We start from the raw sequence: 16,623 nt of genomic DNA, 5'->3' as shown, positions 1-16,623 counted from the left end.
AGCTTGCTCTTTGCACCTGAAAGCAAGGGTAAGAAGAAAAAGAAAATGGTATAAAATTTTATGGATGGCTTTTAAAAAATAGCCTAAGGATACTCTTTCTACATTTCAGATAATCTTTGTATTTTGTTTAGTGCTATATGTAACAATATATAATTATAACCCTAATTTAATTATGCTGAAAATCAAGAAAGCTTTTTAAGGTTTTCATATGTTTTGTGATTGAAGAGCTTAATATTGGTAACTGTGAGGTGAATTTTCTATATTCATAGTAACTAAAGTAAAAATGATATATTTATTTTTTGGTTGCAATCAATTGCTGCTTTGCACAATTGAGCCACACTGTTTCTTAAATCAGAGCAATTATTATGTGCATTATTATATACAGCAGTCAGTCAGGAATCTAACAATTTACAGAATCCGGTGCAACTTAATCCTTGAATTTCACATATATAACATACAGTATTAGTCCCTTAGAAAGGATATTAGATTAAGAAAAAAATATTGTGAGACCAGATATATTAATGTAATAGAGTCACTGGAGAATAAGGTTAGTATATAATGTGTTTGGACATGAGTGATGTGTTTTCAATGATTGTGAATATATTTGCAGAACAACTTTTATTTGTCATTCAAAAGGAAATATTTCCATTATTTTGGAAGACTGAAACTCTAGGTACGAAGTAGACATTAATTTTAGTAAGCTGGGGGGGGGGAAAATGAGAGTTACAAATGAGAAGTGGGGTAGGTATGAAAATATGAACTTCAATGGGGGCAGTTGGAGATGATGAGATATTTATATACCTTATGACACTTCAGCAGACTGTATTTTCAAGCGTTGTGTGTGAGTTATAGTCAAGTGGCTTTGTTTCCTAAGGTATAAGGGAGACATTTTTCAAAGCTATGGAAAAAGCCATGTTAATAGTAAAAATTAATCTATCTTGCACAGAAAAATCTTAAAACAGACAAGTATATGTCTCTTGGTAAAAATCCAGCAAGACCTTTAGGTTGAAGTCCAATTACTTCCTCAAACACACATAGATTCAAAGTTCTTGATGAATAAATTCAAGGTTTATAGAACTTTAGATCTGATAGGTATTTAGAGATTATTTTGTAAGACTCCCTATTTTCTAAAACAAAACAAAACAAAACAAAGCTAAAGTCAAATTCTAAATCTGAGTGTGAATATGGCATGATCCTTAAAGGGGAACAATATTGTCACATACACTTGGAGCTAATGGAGACATGGAGATGAGAAGCAGTGAAAAGTATGTTGACCAAAAAACTGAATTTTGTGTGCTTACCTCTGGCATAGGATATCAATAGGATAGGATAAGACATATCTTAAAGGGAGAATTAGGAAAGAGCTATTTCTTAAAAGTCATATGGATGCTTTGGGAAAAATTAACATGCTTAACTACCATAGGGGGCTTCAATAGTTAAAGTCTACTAAAAGTGATATCAGCATTAATAGGGTATTAAATGTGAATCTAAATCAATTTAAATGGTGACAAATAATACCTTAGATTCTTGGGAACTTAATCCAAAAATGTCAAACTACATTATCATTCATCTTTATTTTACTCAACAAGTGTGTGACTAGGTTATGATCACGTGTGTGTCTACTTCAAATCTCAAAGCATATATTTTCATTAATCACCATTATTTATAGGTAATTTTCTAAATTTCTCAAGGTGAGCTTTCACCGGGTCCTTTGTCCTATGCATACTCTAAATCTTCACTTACAGATTCCAAAATCACTCAAGTGACTGGTATTAAAGCACATCCTGAACCATTAATATATTTGTTATTCTTAGGTTAAATATTTTTAATTAATTAGGGTAGAGAGGACAGCAATGTAGTAAAAGCATAGTATATTTTTAAAAAGTACATTTAGGTTGTTATTTTGCAAAGTCATTATTTTTCAAATATTCATTTTTTCAAAATAAGAAGTAAATACTTGCCCAATATGGGAGTCAAATTTATTAATATGTATGATAAAAATATGTAAAGTGCTTTAAAATCATAACTATTATTTTCCTGAATCTAAAGGTATTTGAAATACAACATTAAAATTTTAAAAAGCACAGATATGAAAAATAATTAAACACAAGAAAAAAAATCAAGAGTTACTTTAGAAAAACCAAGTCTAAGAATAGTTGCTACAATGAGAGCAAGTCCTAGCTTTGTTCTTTCTGGTAGAAAAGGCAAATAGAAATACCTAAGGAGGGGTCCAGGATGGGTTATCAAAAAAAAAAAATTAGCAATTTCATTCTCAATAATAAACTTACCTTGAGCACAAACTTTAAAATAACTCTTTATGAAGAAAATTCCGTTACAAGTTTGTTAGTTAACTAAAAAACTCCTTGGAATGAGTTAGTGTGACTATATCACAATGCCCAGATTTCACCCACGCTAAAAAAAATTAATTAGTTTATACAAAATTTAAGATTTTTTGCATGCCATGTATTACTTACAAAAAGACAAACTACAGTCAGGAAACAATATTTGCAAAAGGGATGATCAGAGAATTCATTTTAAAAAATGTAAGAAAAGATATTCTTTTTCTTAAGGTGCTCAATAGCAGTCAAGATTAAATAAATGCAAATTTAAAATGAAAGATCATTTTTCATCAGCTCGTTTGCAAAAATCAAACATTTTGATAACACCTTTTGTTAGCCTCTGATGGGGAAAAGAAACACACACACACACATCATAAGCATGCAAACTGTTATAACTTCTCAGGAGAAAGAACTGGTAATATCTATGAATAATAAAACTGTATACATTTTGACTTTGCTAGTCTAAGATATGTGAACAAACATTGTCATGGAGAGTATGGCAGTATAGTTTATAATGTCAACAAACTGGAACCAAATAACTGTCTGGAAAGACGTTGTTTGGATAAATTATGTTCATGCAATAAAATATTATACAGCCATTAAAAAAAGTGCTTATATATTCTGTCTTTGAACAAGCTTCAAAAGATAGTATGCATAGCATTTTGCTATTTTTCAACAATTTACATTTCCCATTTTGCATTTTTATAAAATGAATAGTCATACATTCTTTAAGCACAGAATGCCTGGAATGATAGAAAAACAAGTAAAATCCTGTTTGCCACTCAGAGACAGATGGCTGAAGTTTGCAGGAAGTCATAATTTTATACCTTTACTATTTGGATTTTTTTTAACTACATTTGTCTTTCCTATTATAAAAACAGTTGATTTCTACTCATTGTATTTGACTTCATTTTAGCACAGTGATAACAGTTTTAGGCAAATAGTATTCACCTAGGGTCCCTCTACATTTTATAGACCTGTCTGCCTGCAGGGTCTCTGGCCCTTTGCATTTTCTTGTGGATTTGGAAAGTCTAGTCATTTTTTCTTAGTCCTTGACTTTCTTCTGACTCCTGATCCCAGAGATCCTCAGAAGATTGATGTTTACATGGAGTTATCCAATAAAAGCCAGATTTTATCCATATCTCAAAATAGGCACTTCTACTTTTCTGGCTTTAATTCTGGCTTCTTAAAAAAAAAAAAAACAAACATCTGAAAAGAAAAATAGATGAAAAACGAAAAAGTAAAATAAGAAAAAGAAATAAAGCAAAGAAGAAATACAACAACAACAAAAAAGACATCTGGATCAGTGTTCTAAGCCTGGAATATTCTACAATCTTAAACATAATCTTAAAATGAGAGAGGATATATGAACTCAGTTCTATCAGAAAATCCAGGATACATGGTCATCATTTATTGTTATACCTGTTTAACATCCCAAGAAACAGTTACAACCATCCCAAATTTTGGATGCACAAACAATTAACTCATGTAGATGCTTTATGATTTGTATACTACCTTCCTGTGTTTATCTAGTGAACAATCAGCCAATATTTAACAAAACAATGCAAGTGAAATCCTTGGAATATTGCCTAGTACATGATAAGCACTCAATTAATAGCTATTATTATTTCATTAATAACAGGGCAATTTATATAGTTTTTAAGAATGTCCATTACTATACTGTTATAAAAATAAACTAAAAAAAAATTAAGAAATTCCCAATGTCTCAAAATAAAAAATGAATAGTTATGTAAGGAAACTAACAGCTCCTTTGAAAAAATAAAAATGTTTTTAAACCATCCAGTGTTTCTCTTTCCCACATTCCAACAAAATTTCTTACCATGTAGGGAAGCTTAGAGGATTCTGAATCTTGAAGAACCAATGTGAGTGAGGCAAACTTATGTTTACAGTTTCAGTCTATGAACCTCAAGAGCTATAATTTTAAAATTGCACCAATGTTTATTTCTATGGAATACAAGGCACAGCCCTTCTACAGGACTGCTTTTATAAACAGTGCTGCTTGTAGGTAGTGGGATAAATTATGGCCTGAAATTCTAAGGGGCAATCCCCATGTATCTGAATATGAACTGTTTGTGCATGAAGACAGAATTTGGCTCAATTCCCAACACAATTGATGACAGAAGTTCACAGAGGCTAATCCTTTCCTATTTTTAAACATATGTATATATTAGTGTTTAATTTTGGCAGCCACTCTTCATAGGTATGCTATTTTGATAATAAATCCTTTTTTCTTACTCTATTTTTGTAGGCACAATTTTCGACACGACATTGATAGTTATTAACAACAAAAAAAATGATGAAAATACACATAAAATAATTTCATAGTTTTTGTAGACCTTAGTTATTCTAGTCATAAATTAGCACTAGAACTTTCTAAGAATGACACATATTCTTGATTTATTAAAATAAATATACATATCAAATATTTCTAATTTTTTAATGGATGACATGGGAACTGAAATTTTCATATAAAATCTTCCTTTTAAAAACTTAAAAAACAATTCCAGCAAATCAGGTTCTAATAAAGAACATTGCTATCAACATTATGGCAGCGGTTTTATATTTCATTTAAAAATAAAGGCCTGGAAACTACCAAGAGATCTGGCAGCTCCTAAAAAATAGGCTAATGTTATCGAAGTGTGACTGCTGAGAGAAAATATCTTGCCCTCTAATCGTTATGATGGCTCTACCAGGAACTCTAGGAGAGGCTGACAACCAGCTTCCTGTGATGGTCTCAATATGAAATGTGCGCACACACCAGCAGGATGAAGGAGCTGCTCTTTCACTGGGAATGCCCAAGTAAATAGCTGTACATAATGCATGCAAACATACCCTGAGGCTGCATTTAGAAAGAGCTAAAGGAAATTTAGAGACCGAAACCTACAAGCTGAAAATCTTTTTGAAATATTCTGCCACTCCCTGGAGATGAAACTTGGAGCAAAACACTCTGGTGTTAGATGCCAGCATTAAAATGGACAGGTGGAATTTTTTTTTTTAAGTGTGTTTTCTGTTTTTGAATGTGCTCTCAGGAGAAAGTCACAAATAATTCACTTGGCGTTGTCCATCTTAACAGCATCTCTAAGTTTGCCACTTAAACGCATCTTCAGGATCACTTTGGATTATCTTCTTAGCGGACGGGTGCAAATTCCACAAACTACACTTCCCAAGGGATTCAATTTATCATTATGTTTATTGATCAACTTTTGACATCCACAAAAATATTACAAATGCCCAGGAATGTGATTACAGCTTAATTGTTTGTGATAGTACCTGAAATTTCAAGTTTTATAAGGGCAGGACTATAATAAGCAATTTTCCACATAATTGTTTATTTTAGAGTTATTGTTTTATAAAGTTAAAAAATCATCCCCAAATTTACTCCCAATTATAATCAACTATTTTTATTTTTCAGCATACTTGTCTAGTCTGTGTGTAATAGTGATGGTTAAGTGCTGTACTCTTTACCCATTCAGCTTCTTTCAGAACATTTTAAAGAAAATATATTCCCCAACTTGGCATTTAAAAGTGCTCCCTCACACCATTTTTATTACTTTATATTTCTTTGTAATAATTTGCCTATAAGGCTGTTGGACAAAAAATTGAATTTTTTTTGTTCTGAAAAATACATGAAGCCATTAATGCAAATTGCTTGAGTCCTATATTACTTAGGTTCAAAATAAAAAAGAAACACTGCACTGTTTAACAAAGGCTGAAAATAATTTGCAGGCTCCTTTGTTCTTTACGGGCAGAGATCGTAGCAACAATTAATGTGGAACTGTCAGTGAATCTGAATACTTATATTTGATGTTTCACTTTTAATTGTTATTATGCATGCAATGATTCATGCTTTTGTGGTGCTTCCATAGTTTTAAAGAAATGGGTAGTCTAAGAGAAAATAATGAATATCAAACAAATCCATTTTGTATTATCCATTTCATTATTACTCTTTGGTTGTACAATGACCGTGAAGGAAGAAGGAACAACCCAGTAGGATGAGTAAATCCGTAATGTAATCCCATGTAACACAGGTTATGCACATTTCAGTTATACATAAGGAATTTCTTGTAGGGATTTCTACATATTTGAGAATTCTGAGTATATTTTTTTCATCCTTCCATCACCATCGTGATAAAGATCAAAAGCAGTTAGCAAGTATCCTCCTCCCATAGTTATTACCCTCCAATTGCCTCCCTCTCCTCCCTATTTAACTGCCACCACAGATCTGTGAGTGAGAAGGCAATGGAACAAGAGTCTATTTTCCTGTATTTCTCAAGTAAGCAATAACATCTGGGCATGATTTAGATCAGACTTAAGGATAAAGCTCATACTGGCATGCAGGCTCATGTTATCTTTCCAGTTCTGGTACCCTGCGATAATAGAGACACTTGAAAAGAGCTCTCTAAGCCTGGACACCATAGCTAAGTATGAATAGAAAACAAGACCTATGAAACCTGTCAAAAATGGTTTCCACAGAAATGGTGATTTGAGCTAAATTCTGAGAAATATTGTGTTTTACTCTGAAGTGCTAAGATACAATTTAACTTCTTTGTGGACAGGTGTGAAATCGGTATCACTGCTTTCTTTTGTGCAGAGCCTAACATTACTGACCTCTTCCTAATTGGTCAGTGAAAATGCACTGTGGGCTGGATTTACACGAAGGTGCACACCACCTGCCTTCACCTACAGTAGTGTTGCTCACATTATTAACTTAAGAAGCAGAGAAAAGGCACATTGCCCAAGTAATCTCTCCTACCAGACACTTGTGCAAACAACGTTAGGCAGACATGCAGGAAGGAGAATCATACTAGTAAAAAAATAAAAAATAAATTAAAAAAAATCTATTGAGAAAACATCTCTTTCATAAATTTGCAAAGAGAACAGGACAGGATTCTCAAGCAAGTCCAACAAAGTGCAGCATGAGTTGTTTTATTTCTGTCTCTAATGACTAAACCATGTGTATTTAATTAAACAAGGTAAAAGGGGGAAGATTTATCCACATTTCATTTTTAGGTCACTGATCATAACTCATTATACGTATTTTCAAAAGACAATGTAGATTATAACACAATTCAAGAGACAGTCTTTGTCCTCTATTTGTCCACAGTATGGAAGGGGAAGGAGACATGCGTTTAGCTGACTCAACAGTAGAAAGTGCTAGTGCTTCTACTGATTTCTGTGGGAGTAATGAAGGGAGGGCTATGAATTAGCCCTCTGCCTGGGAGGGCAGAGTGGGATCAGCAAAGATTTATAAAGGGCTTGGAGGATGATTATAAATTACTAGAGATGAAGGGGATAAAGGCAGAGCTCAAGCAAAGATCCAGGGGAAGAAAGGAATATATTTTCTGGGATTGGCTGACTGGAACACACTAGTAGAGCCTACTACACATGAGCAGGTGTGACCAGTGATGAGGCTGGAAAGGAAGTCTGGGCTCTTACTGGGGCCTAATTGACTTTCTATGGCAGGTTATAAAAAGAGACTTCTGATAATCATGTGGGAAAAGAGTGGCAGAAATAAATAAGATGTTAGAAAGCCTTTCCAATATGGTGAGACACAGAAGAAATCAACTAGACTAAAAGCAGTGGGAGAAGAAAAGGCAAATATCAGAGATGTTTTGGAGGTACTGTGACTAAATATGTGGAGAAGTAAGGGAGAGGAAAGAGACAAGGTCAACTTGGGTTTCTATTATATGTTGAACAACTGAGTAAGTGATTAAGTCTTTGACAAGAAATACAGGAGGATGGGGAGTGGAAAAGGCAATATACCAGTTTCTGACAGGCCATGCTTGAACAGCTCTATGAGTAATCTAACTGTTACTGTCAGGAGGTAGCCTGGAATTCAGATCGGTGAGGTAGATCTGAGACCTGCTGATGGATGAGTGAGAACCGAAGCCACGACAGAAGCTGAGGCTGCATGGAAGGGGGAAGCTTAGCTTCCTATGCTCTGTGCACTAGGGAGGAGAGTTTAACTCAGTGTCTTTTTGGATCCAGATACTCCTTTCTTTAGACCATTGCTCTATAGTCAGTATTTATATATCCGTCCACATTTGGCACCCAAGTCCAGCTCTTCAGCTTTACTCTCTCAACTCCACCATTCTCAATTATCAATTCCTTCAGCAACTCTGCTGGCTATCTTCTAAATCTACTTTCTTTTACAACTATTCATGTTCAAGCCATACTCATTTCTCATCTAGGTTTTTGCTTCAGCTTTAAGAAATATTATGGATATTTTCAAATATACCCAAAGTAATGAGAATAGTACAACATACCCACATACCAATCACTTATATCAACATTTGCTGTATCTGCTTCCTCGAAGCTTTTTTACAATTGTTTTTCTTTTCTTTGTTGAAGAATTTTAAAAGAAAATGTAGAAAACACATTCACCTTATCTAGCTCAGTGTGTATCTACAAAAGATGTAGACATTTTCTTGCATAACAACATTATCACACTTATAAATTAACACTATCTAGTATCACTTTATATCCATTCTATAATTAATTACAATTTTTCAGTTGTGCCAAAGTGTCTTTTTTTTTTCTTTTTCTTTTCTTTTTTTAGTTTGTTCAAGGAGAGTTCCAAGCAAGGATCATAGTTTAGTTTAGTATTTTTTTCCCCCCAGAGCAATTTTGTCTCCTTTTGCTCCCCATGCCTTTGGCTAAAAATGAAACCTAGTTAGTATCCTGAAGAATGAAGATGAATGGTCCTCATTCTAGATTAATATGGTTACTTTGTTTGGGTGTTGTTTATGTTCCTCTATTCTCTCTGTTTTCAGTAGGTGGACATTAGCTCTAGAAACTTGAATAGATTCAGATAAACTTTCAAGAAGACTACTTCACATCTCTTGTCATGTGCTTTTTATTGTATCACATTAAGAGATAGTGTCTGGTTGCCCTGTTTTTTTTTTAGTGATGACATACTCTGCTTACCACATGAAGATGGGGAGATGGGCCTCTGACTGACTCATAACCTAATTTTTGGTGATGCTGTCATCACAGGCGCTCAGCTGGGGACAAACCTAGTTGCTTCCTAGCAAAAATCTCAATTAATGTTTTACTTAATATTTTAATGAATTGATGATTAATGGCAGAAACAGTTGTTTCAATGTTACAAAATGGTTGATTTCTAATTCATATTAAATCTCCCATGAAAAGAAAAATTATCCTTCATCAACTAAAGAAACTAGAGCTAGCTGGTGTCTTATGTTCTGAATGTTTGTACCTCCCCAAAGTCATATGTTGAAATCGACTCCCCAGTGTGACGATTATTTAGAAATGGTGCCTTTGGGAGGTGATTAGGTCATGAGGGTGAAACCCTCACGAATGGGATTATAGCTCTTACATGAAGAGGTCAGAGAACTAGGTCTCTGCTCTCTACTTGTGAGGCCACAAGTAGATGGCCATCTGCAAACCAGGAAATGGACCCTCACCAGACCTCATTAGATCTGTTATCACTTTGATATTGGGCTTCACAGAGTCCAGAACTATGAGAAATAAATGTTTGTTATTTAACCTAGTCTATGGTAATTTGTTATAGCAACCTGAACTAAGGCTACAAGAAAACAGAGTTTGTAAAGGAAAAGCAGAATTCATGTCTAATCATTTTCTGTCAATTGTTAATTGCCGAGAAAAAAATTTGTGCCTATGTACTTCCCCTGCTGTTGAATAAGTTGTTATTGTTTTTGAGAAAATGAAGGGGACCTTCCTCTTTCTGGTTGAGCATCAGAACCAATGACTTTCTGTATATTGAATTTGCTATAATTGATTGCATTCATTATTCTTTTCGATGCAAAATTTTCCCACCTTTACCCAATGGGAGCCACTTCCTGTTGGCTCATGTGTGCCTTTGACAATATTCATTAGTCTTTGAGAGTTTCTTTGCTTTCTGGCACAGCCAGATATCTCTGGCTGTTCCCTGGCCTAGAACAGTGCTGAGCACACAGTAGCATCAAATTAATAATTACAGAATGGATAGATCATGTTTGACTACCCTTTTCATGTTTATGTTTATTACCTGTGGCCTTTGAGGTCATTCCCTATCTTTTACAGAATTTTTGGCAAGTTTCTTTGTTGTCTAATTTCTTGCTTTATTAGTATAATGTTATTATCCACATGATGAGGAAAATTGGTTCCAGTAACAAAGGTTTAATGGTCAGAAGAAGATACTAAGTAAGAACTATTAGAAGCTGGGATTGAGCGCAGAAGACCAGGGAAGGGAGATGGTATTAAATCTGGGCTGAGCACATACGACATCAATTTGAGTTCCAGTTATTTTCATCCCTCTCATTTGTGTAAATAAAATCCTGAGTCATAAATTTTTTCTTGTTATGATGTAAACAAATACATGCTTCATTTTTTTGGGGGGTGATTTATGTGAATTAGGACTATTTTTTTTTCTTTTGGATATTTTCTTTTCTGCCTATATTTTTGTTACTCCTACTAAATCTATTTGGCATCCTTATGGATAGCCCCACATGCTTCATGGCTCTATTTTTACTTCTTGTACAACCAAGCCCTCCAAGTTTGTTTATTTTAGCCATTCTTTAGTTGGAGCTTACGTTCCTTCCCTCCAGATTTTCTGGACCACTTGATCCAACTCCAATATCTATTTCCTCAGTTATAAGTTTTCCGTTTCTTGATAGAAAAAGAAATGGTACTGACTGGCTCTTTCACATTTCCACACCAAGCTGGACTGTTAATGTTAATAGAGATTAAACCAGAACATGTACTAGGGTGTTTTGTGACCATTTGATATTCTACAATTTGTGAAGGGGAAAGCACTTCGGATTAATTTAAGCAAATTATCTTTGTTCTTCTATCAGCTAATATGTTACTTAGTGATATTTGTAAACAGAAAATAATATATAATAGGCGCTCCAAAATGATTTCCTATTTTAATCTTCTTTATTTCAAAAAGATTGTATTAGCTGCTAGAATCATTTGTTTCTCCCCTTGCTATCAAACCTGAAAAGCCACAAATATTCACCAGAGACAATACCACTCCTGTATAATAGTCTGTGACTCCTACTGAACTTCAGCACAGTGGTTAATATGTGGAGATGAGTTGTGTTTATATAGTGTCCTCCAGTGCCAGGAGGTATAAATTCCCTCAACTTCCTTTTACTCTTCTAAATTTATCCCTGCTCTCACCATCCTTGCTTCGCTTCCTTCAGGCTCAGTGGAAGCCTCCATTCGATAGCTAACTCTCTGTGCTCTTAATTCTTTCTCCTATTCTTTGACATCTCATTTAGGATTGTGATCCACTCACTATATCAAGCCTTGTTTTGTTTTCAACCTCTCCTTCTGGTTCTTTCCCCTGAAACCACAAACATAACTAATCTCCACAACTGACAAAAAAAAACAAACCTTCTTATAACCTGCTTTTACTCAAGCTAGTGCTCTATAACTCTTTACTTTCAGAACTAAATCTTTCAAAAGAGTAGTATATATTTTTCTAATTTACTAGCTCTTACCTATGACCTAATAGCTAGTGTAACCTTTGTTCATCTTCAGGGTTCTTATTCAGTTTCATATTTTAAATTTTATTACAGTATTTGACAAATGTTTTCCCCCCATCACACTCATAGCTTCTGTCTAGCTGCTGTGCTACTCAGGACAGGATGTCCATCCTCTTGGCCTTCTTGTTTTTGGGGAGAAAGATGGGACAGGGCCATACCCTGTAGGAAAAGTAACAAAAACTGTGAGCAAATCTAAGATGGCAATGAGAAGCATGTTTTGCCTTCATGGCATAAACTGGATTTTCAGTTGTGTTAATTCAATCAGTCCATTTATAACACTGATCAGTTACTTGAAGTGATATGACTAGTTCTTCACATGGGTAATCAGTCATTTGTATTGATATAATCTCCCCATTTACTTGGTTATACTTGATTATCTGTGCTATTTAAGTTGGCCACTGCCATCAGTCAAAGAATAGGTTTGACTGATTTTCTGGTATTGAACTGACCAAACTAAAATACTGTATTGAAACATAAGCATACCTAGCAGAGACAACAGTGGCAGTGACTAAAGCTAACCCCTCTACTACATAAGTACCTCCTCACCCTCACTGTCACTGTCCTGGTCTCTGTTATCACTATCTGCTTAGATTAATACAACAACCTTCTACCTGGTCCTAATGCCTCTATTCTTATCTCATTCTATTCAATAATACTTTTTCCTTGTGACAACTAGAGATCTTCTTAAACTCAATTCTGAACAAGTCCAAGTCACTTGTATGCTTATACATTTTAAAGGCTTCCTGTTATCCTTGTAACAAAGTGAAAACTCTTTAAGATGGTCTGCTTACAAGAGTTCTCATGATTAATCTCTGTATTCCTCTCTGTTCTTCTATTACTGCCTCCCTAATTTTCTGCACTTTAGCCACTAAAAGTGTCTTCTGTTTCATTAAGTGTATTACATTTCTTGTCCTCTTTGCTTGCAACAATCGTGGATGCTATATCACCTCAAAATTAAATGGGTAATAACTATATATCCATTAAGCTCAGTTTAGACATTGCCTTCTTTGGAAGTATTTCTGGACCATCCTAGGTGGGGTGTTAGAGGAGCACTATATTATCATGCTATATTTTAATCCACTATTTCCCATTCTCTGTACTCTCTTCTCTCCAGTTAAGGTAAAGATTAAGTCCATTTTGCTCAAAATGATGCTGACATCTAGCTCAGTGTTGGTACATAGTATACGCTTAATAAGTCATTGACAAATACATAAAAGATATTGCACACCTGATATAGATTCTAGAGTTTATGCTTTATGCTTTCACCACTAAGGAAAAAGGAATTAAAAATTCTGACAGTCATCTCAAATCCTTTTAAGAAAAAGGCAGGGTATAAATATGCAAATATAATTGTGTAACAGAATATTATTAAATAATGTTAAAAGAACTCATTAATACAAATGGGCAAAAGAAAGTCACGTATCCCAAGGAAAAAAGAATCTTTGTCTTATTTTTTCACTTCAGCTCATCTCATGAGAAAAGAATCCCAATTTATTCTTGTACATCAACACAAACTGCTTTTGCTTTCAAAGGAAAACAAAGGGAAATTTTTCACAGGGCTGCTTTGTAAGTAGGCAATAGCAGTTTGGTTTTTGAGAGGTATTTTTATTATTTTTAGAAATATAATAAACTTAATAATGTCCACTGAGTTCAAACATTTGGACATATATTGGTGAGTTGTTGTATTAAAATTTATCTAAGATAGGAATACATTGTTTGGTTGACTAAGAAAGGAACAGATGAAGAATGTAAAGCAATAAATAGGAAAGGAGAAGAGGAATTATACAGAGAAGATTTAGACACTATGTTATTGTGATACTTAAAAATCTAAATCATATAATGATGTTAAATGAAACTGAATGCAACCATTAATGCATTAAAATATGTAAATAATATGGTAATTAAATTTAAAATACAGCCAAATTAACCCCAGGAAGACAGGTTAATAAAATAACAAAATTCATAAGTATCTAAATATGTGTAATTTAGGTAAAAAAGAGAAAGGATTTAATTATTTCAAGAAATATAATTAGTTGAAGCATATATGGGTGATTTACAGAAATAGGATATATGGAAGTAATTAATGGATATTCCATGTGATTAATGTAAAAGTGTTAAATCCACAAATTACATACTTACAATTTTAACCTAACTATCTTTAGGCAATTAATTTTTGTGAACAGTGTACATTTTTGTGGATAGGGTACACTTAATAATTATTACTAATTTCAATGTCTTTCTACATATTCATTATGCTCTTTGTCATACTTCGAAAATTGTAAATAATAATTCCTCCTACTCATATGGCTTTAGAGGACTAAGACTAATTTTACAGTAAGAAACTGAGAATGCACAGCAAGGAATGGAGCATCTTCACTCATAAGGAGGCAGAGCTGTGTTCTGAGATGCACAGTGGAACGGAAGTCAACACCCACGGGTTCTCATCTCTGGCTGGCTGTGCACGCAGTGTGTGATGCCAAGTAACGAACGCCCAACCTTGTTTTCAGTTCCTTCATCTGAGAATTAAGGAGATAAATGAGGCGCTCCTATGTTCCTCCAAGAATCAATTGGGCTAGCACCCTAAAATGTGAACGTACCCACAGTTCTATCCATAGAAATGGACTTGAAAATGACAGAACTGTGGAGGGAGTGGTGATGCTTCATTGTGTCTTCCAGGATAGCAAAACATCATCATCACAAACTTCAAAAAGAAAAAGTAGGGCTGGCCGAGTGGCGCATTGGTTAAGAGCTGGCTTGGGATGCCAGAGGGCCCAGGTTCGGATCCCACATATGAGGGCCAGTGACACAGCCCTCCACAGCTAAGATGCTGAACAACAGCTCAACCTGGAGCTGGGCTGCTGTGAGTCGCCAGCGATGGCGTAGGCTGCAGCCCCTGCTGCAGACTGAAGAACAAAAGGACAGCAACTTGTCTGTCCCCCTTCCCCCAATTCCCCAGCACTGTTCCCATCCCCCAGTTCCCCAATAAAATTTTTAAAATCTTAAAAAGAAAAAAAAAGAAAAGTATATGTAAACATTTTAGAAGTGTAAGAGACTTAGGAGCTCTATCTAGGTCTATCTGTTTTATTTCATTGTTGAGAGAACTGACTCAGAATTGAATTCTTCTTGCCTTAAGTCACATAGCCATGGAAAGTGGTGTTAGCACTGCAGCTCTATTCTCTTGACTGAGGCCCCAAGACTTCTTCCTCACCCTATTATTCCTTCCTGGCTGACTATAAGGACAATATTGCTGTAAATGTCTCTAGTTTCCTGTGCTGATGAGCTATTCCCTAGAGACATAATGAAATAATTATTATAGTTAACTGATCTATAGGGTCAGTTTTCAGAAGTGTATTTCAGAACTTAATTTTTATTAGAAGACATGATTTCTTCAAGTACAACGTCTTAGGGGCTAAATTTCAAGACTTATAAAAACTAATTTGTTTTAAAGTTAATACTAATTTCAAAAAGTCAGAGATGGAATGACTAACAATAGGTACTAAAACACCTGCTTTGCAACCTAGAAATAACTGCATTTTATTTTCAAACAATACAGAAAAGATAAAATATTTTCTGTTCAACTTGTATGCATGGGTATCACCATTTTGGTGGAATCCTTTGGGGGAATCATTTCAAAAGCAATAAGCAATGTATATGCATACACTGACTAGCTAAGAATAACTCTGAAATGCATGAGTATTTGTCATCTCTTTTCTTGGAGTTACTAAATTTATTTAAAATTATAATAATTATTTCATTATGTAAATTACCCATATGTTTCACAAACATTTATTCCATATAAACATCTGTGATTACATTAAAGCCAAAATTTTACTTTCTTTTTTCTATACTCAAATGCAAATACTATATAATTTATTTTGTAATTTCTTGGATGGTGACAGAGAATCCCATTCTCCCTCCCTCCCTCCCTTCCATAAACACGCACTGAACTTCTTCATGGGAAAAGAATTGAGCCAGATTCTGAGGATATGGAAATGAACAAAACAGTCATGGTTCTTGCCTTTGTGGATTTTACAAGGTAGTGCAGAGATACACACATTACAAAATAATATATAATTGTAATTTGGCAAGTATTTTATAGATACATATAGGATATTATAAAAATATAGAGAAACTAATTTAGGGATTGAAGCAATGGGAAGGACTGGTAATTGCCTTTTTGAAGGAAACGTTTAAGTTGAGACTTGCAGAATGAATATGCGTAAGGTAAGGAGTGAGAAAAACACTTTTAATGGCAGAGTGTACAAAATACAGGAAGACTTTGAATTTGGGAAGTGCTGGCTAGTTTGAATAACTCAGTGGATTGTAGGAGCTAAGGAATATTGAAGGAGGGAATATATCTAAGATGAGGCTGCAAAGACAGGTGCTGTACTATATTTACTCTGAAATTTCTTTGTGTTGTAAAGCTAATTCTGACTCTGCTGATTTTCCTGCAGAACCTAATCTCTGTTGTACATTCTCAGTAAGTCTGTCATCTGTCATACTATGCTCCTAAGGAATGTTTCATCAGCCACAGTGGTTTAACAAATCTGTTCTTCCTCTTACATCTATTTTCTTGTCAACCCCTTTACAGGGTTTCTCCTATCTAGAAGAATAACTTTATTTTCCTACCACCTTCAGACAGACTTGCAAATCACTGCCCCAGTCCACAATTTTGAGATGGAAGGATTTTGAAAACATTTCAGGGAGGAAGGAAGGAAGGAAGGAAGGAAGGAAGGAAGGAAGGGAGG

Source organism: Hipposideros armiger, unplaced genomic scaffold (genome assembly GCF_001890085.2).
Source record: "Hipposideros armiger isolate ML-2016 unplaced genomic scaffold, ASM189008v1 scaffold_536, whole genome shotgun sequence".
Taxonomy (NCBI): Eukaryota; Metazoa; Chordata; class Mammalia; order Chiroptera; family Hipposideridae; genus Hipposideros; species Hipposideros armiger.
This window is presented reverse-complemented; position numbering follows the sequence as displayed.